Raw genomic sequence first — 5,659 nt, 5'->3', positions numbered from 1 at the left:
CAATGAACAATTAGAATAGGAATTTTTAAAATAGTACCATTTGAACTTTTTTTTTGGTGGCTGGCTGGTATAGGGATCTGAACCCTTGACCTTGGTGTTATAACACCATGCTCTAACCAACTGATCTAACCGGCCAGCCCTAATAGCATTTAAAATAGCATAAAAACCATGAAATATTTGGTATAAATCTAACAAAACATGTACAAGATTAGTGTGCTGCAACAGAATATTGATGAAAGATGCTAAAGAAGACCTAAATAAATGTTATGGATTACAGAAAATTACATTGTTACATGCCAATTCTCCCCAACTTGATCATTGCAATCCCAATCAAAAATCCCAGCAGACTTTTTCATAGAAATGAATAAGATGATTCTAAAATATTTGTGTCAATACAGAGGATCTTGAATACTACTTGATTTCAAGACTTACTATAGAGGTACAATATTCAAGACAGTGTAGTATTCACAAAAGAATAGACCCATTTATCAATGGAAAAGAATTAAGAGTTCAGAATCAGAGTCACACATATATGGTCAATTGATTTTTGACAAAGGTGCCCAGGCAATTCAATGGAGAAATAATACTTTTCAGCAAATTATGCTGGGACAATTAGACATTCATTTAAAAAAACAAAAACAAAAAAATACTTCAACCATACTTCAAACAATATTTGAAAAGTAACTCAAAAGGGCCATAGACTAAAAATAAAACTATAAATCTTCTAGAGAGAAACAGTGGGAAAATCTTTGTGACCTTGGGTCAGGCAAAGATTTCTGAGCTATTACACCAAAAGCACAATCTATAAAAGTAAAAAAATTAAACAATTTTATTTCGTAAATATTTTAAACTTTTGCTCTTCAAAATACACTGTTAAGTAGCTGAGAAGGCAAGCCATAGCCTGGGAGACAATATTGGCAACTCACATATCTGATAAATGACTGGTACCAAAATGTATAATGAATTCTCAAAGATCAATAATAGTAGGGGGGAACCACATCTGTGGTGGCATGAAAATGTTGGCAAATACTCTCCCTTCAAAACAAGCATAAAACTGGATCAATTTTTCAGAAAACGACCTTTGTAGAGTTCTGGAAATTAACCAAAGGCAAGAAACAAATTGAGAAGCACTTATTTCTGAAAAACTCCTAGAACTTTGAATAAGAACAGTGGAATTTTGTAGCCTTCTTGCCCAGAAATGCTGCTGTTCTTTCCCAGCGTGGTCATTGAGAATCGTAGTGTTACCAGGGTGAGGCTGGCCGTGAAAACCAGAAGTATATCCACAAAAGGGGATATACTTGAATTGAGGTAGAAAGTGAAAACTTAAGCCAGCAGCAGCATCAGTAGAAGTAGGAAACAAATAAGAAAAACCTGTAGCTTTTCTAGCCCACTTGGCAGCGGACCAGGCAGAAATTTAATGGGGGAGAGCCTGGAAATTAGAGAACCATGGAAGGGCTAGATCAGCTCTCCATACATGCCTGGCTGCATGAGTGAGTACACACATGTAGGAGGAGATCCGCAAGAACCCTAGTGGAAAGTTTAGGTCAAGCAGTCTTGGGAACTGAATGAACCTTGTTTATTTTTATTTTTATTAAATAAAAATTTTTGGGCAGCTGGCTGGTACAGGGATCTGAGCCCTTGACCTTGGTGTTATAACACAGTGCTCTAACCAACTGAGCTAACTGGACAGCCCTGTGAATGAACTTTGAATAAACTCTACGACCCCCACAAAGATGAACTGGCAGAAAATAGAAATCTTACAAGTTCAACATGTTTGAGAACACCCACTGCCCAAATTATTGGCCGACCACTAAGCTTTGCAGACTCAGGAGCAAGCCCCAGGAAGCTGGGATAAAAAATGAAAATGAGAAAGAAAGAAGGAAAAAAAAAATCCTAAACAGAGACATCAATGGACATATACCTCAGGGGAGACAGAATCTGCAGTACAGTATAAGTTCAGGCCAATTACAAATAAATAAGCAAATAAACAAATGAATGTAGAAGCCTTATGAAAAGCAAAATGATAGCCCAGAGTTTCTATAAAGTACTAACAATAAAAAATTATGAGACATGCAAAGAAGCAAGGAAATGTGACCTATACTCAGGAACAAACGAGTTGATAAGAATTGATAGGGTGCAGATGTTGAATTTAGCAGACAAAAATGTCAAAGCCGCTATTGTAAATATATTTTTTAAATTGAAGGAAAACATGATAATAATTCAACAAATAGGGAATCCTGATAGAGAAATAGAAACTTAAAAATCGGAAAATCTAGAGTAGTATAATAACTGAAAATTTAAGATTTGTTATAATGGCTAAACTGTAGATTTGAGATAGAAGAAGAAATAATAATCTTGAAAACAGTTCAATAGAAATTATCTAATCTCAAGAATCTAGAGTAAGAAGATTGAAGTAAAATAAACAGAGTTTCAGAGACCTTTAAGACAACACGAAGCATATCAACATACACATAATGGAAATCTCAGAAGGAGAGGAGTGAGCGAAAGGGACACAAAACATGTTTGAAGAAATAATGGCTCAGAACTTCTCCAAATTGATGCAATATTATTCTACAGATCCAAGAAGCTCAACAAATCCCCAATAGGATAAACAGAGATCCACACCAAATACATCATAGTTAAACTGCTGACAGCAGAAAGTAGAAAATCTTGATAGCAGGGAGAGAAAATGACTCATCAGGTAAAAAGAAACTGCAATACAGATAACAGGTGACTTCTCAGAAACAAGGGAAATCAGAGGCAGCAGGAGTACACATTTAGAGTGCAGAGTGTGAGGAGAACACCTGTCTATGCAGAATTCTATGTCCAGAAAAATTATTCTTCAAAAATGAAATCAACATAGGATATGCCTAGATAAACAACACAGAGAATCCATTGCTAGCAGACCCATCCTATTAGAAATAAAAAAGTAAGTTTTCAGGCTGAGAGGAAAAAACAGTAGATTGTAACTCAAATCCACAGGAAAGAATGAGCAGTGTTAGAAATGGTAAATTTGAGTAAATATAAGAGACTGTAATTATGTTTTTCTTTTTTTCTTCTCAATATTTTTGAGATATTTTTAATTGTGGTAAAATATGCTTAACGTAAAATGTATACCATTTTAACTCAGATCCACAGGAAAGAATGAGCAGTGTTAGAAATGGTAAATTTGGGTAAATATAAGAGACCGTAATTATGTTTTTCTTTTTTTCTTCTCAATATTTTTGAGATACTTTTAATTGTGGTAAAATATGCTTAACGTAAAATGTATCACATTTTAACCAGGTGTGCAGTTCTGTGACATAAGTATATTTTCATTGTTGTTCAACCATCACCGCCAGCCACTTTCAGAACTTTTTCAATGTCCCCAACTTAAATTCTGTACCCATTAAACACTAATTCCCATTCTCATCTCCCTCCAGCCCCTGGCAACCACCATTGGACTTTCTGTCTCTATGAACTTGACTACTCTAGGACGTAATATAATTGGAATCATATAATATTTGTTCTTTTATGATAGGCTTATTTCACTTAACTCCTTTTGAAAATAATAGTGTGGAATAAAGCAATAATTATACCATGGTACTATTAGGTTTATAACATATGTAAATATGATAGCACAAAAGTGGAGAGAAGGAATGGAGCTATATTAACTTTTAAAATATGGTTAAAAGTCAACAAAGGAATTAAGATAATACTCTAAAAATATTTGTTTAACACAAATGAAGGCAGTGAAGGAGACAAAGAAACAAAAAAAGAGACATATAGGAAAAAAATAGTAAAATGGATTGACATAAATCAAATCATATCAATACTTACAGTAAATGTAAATAATCTAAACATTCCAAGCAAAAGACAGTGATTGCCAGGCTGGATAACAAAGCATGATCCAAGTATATACTATCTTCAATAGGAACATTTTTAAATTCAAAGACATAAATAGGTTTAAATAAAAAGAATAGAGAAAGATATATCATGCAAACAGGAACTGTAAAAGAGAGAGAGTGATTATATTAGTATCAGACAAAATAGAACTTTAAGAAAATAAACATTACTACAGACAAAGATATTCCATAACAATAAGAGAATTAGTACATCAGGGATATAAAACAATTATAAACGTATATACAGCTCATAACAGAGCCCCAACATTTATGAAGCAAAAACTGACAGAATCGGAAGGAGAAACAGACAATTCTACAATTATAGTTGGAGACTTCAGTAACCCTCTCTCAGTAGCTGATAGAACAAGTAGTCAGAAAATTGCTAAGAATATAGAAGACTCGAACAACTGGATCAACTAATTTGACCTAACTTTTTTTTTTTTTGACCGGTAAGGGGATCGTAACCCCTGGCTTGGTGTCATCTGCACCACAATCAGCCAGTGAGCGCACCAGCCATCCCTATATAGGATCCGAACCCGTGGCCTCGGAGCTACCAGCACCACACTCTCCAGAGTGAGCCACATGGCTGGCCCTGACTTAACTTTGATAGGACACTGAATCCAGTTAACACTAGAATATACATTATTTTCAAGCAAACATGGAATATTCTCCCAGACAGACTATACAGGGGTACTTCAAAAATTTCATGGAAAGATTCATATTATCCTTTAGTTCTATTTTTCCATGAACTTTTTGAGGTACTCTCAAATACTAGGCCATAAAACTAGACTCAGTAAATCTAAAAAGATTGAAATCATACAAAGTATAATCTTCAACACAACAGAATTAAATTACAAATCAATAATAGAATAACATTGAGAAATCCCCAAATATTTGAAAATCAAACCAGGCATTTCTGAATACCCATGGGTCAAAACAAAAACACAATGGAAATTAAAGAATAAATGGAACTGGCTGGCCGGTTGGGTCAGTTGGTTAGAGCCCAGAGTTGATAACACCAAGATCGAGGGTTTGGATCCCCTTACCAGACAGCTGCCAAAAAAGAAAAAAACCCAAGAATAAATGGAACTGAATGAAAATTGAAACACAGCATATAAAAATTTATTGGATGTCATTAAAGTGATGTTTAGAGGGAAATTTATAGTTTTAAATGCTTATATTAAAATGGGAGAAAAATACAATATCAATAGTTTAAGTTTCCACCTCAAGTAGTTCAAAAAAGGAAAGCAGCTTGAACCCAAAGTAAGAATGGAGGGAATAATGAAAGTAAGAGCAGAAATCAATTAAATAGAAAAAAGAAAATAATAGAGAAAATCAGTGAAACCAAAAGTTGGTTCTTTAAAAATATCAACATAATTGATAAATCTTTAACTGATCTGAACAAGAAAACAAGAGAGAATACAAAAATTACTAGAATCAGCAATGAAAGAGGGCAAACCACAACAGATCATTTGCCAATAACCTACAACTGACTTGATGCTTAATGGTGCAGAATGAATGCTTTCCCTCTAAGGTCAGGAAGGCAAGGACATTCTCTCCCCACTTCTATTCAGCATTGTACTAGAGGTTCTAGTCAATGCAGTGAGAGAAGGAAAAGAAATTAGAGTCGTGCAGATTGGAATGTAATAAGGAAATTGTCTTTAATTGCAGAGGACATGATTCTCTATGTAGATAATTCTATGGAATGCACTTCAGAAAGTAGTAGAATTAATATGCAAGTTTAGCAGCATCACAGTATGCAAGATCAATACACA

This window comes from Cynocephalus volans, chromosome 3, assembly GCF_027409185.1.
Source record: "Cynocephalus volans isolate mCynVol1 chromosome 3, mCynVol1.pri, whole genome shotgun sequence".
Classification (NCBI taxonomy): domain Eukaryota; kingdom Metazoa; phylum Chordata; class Mammalia; order Dermoptera; family Cynocephalidae; genus Cynocephalus; species Cynocephalus volans.
Note: the sequence above shows the minus strand (reverse complement) of the source record.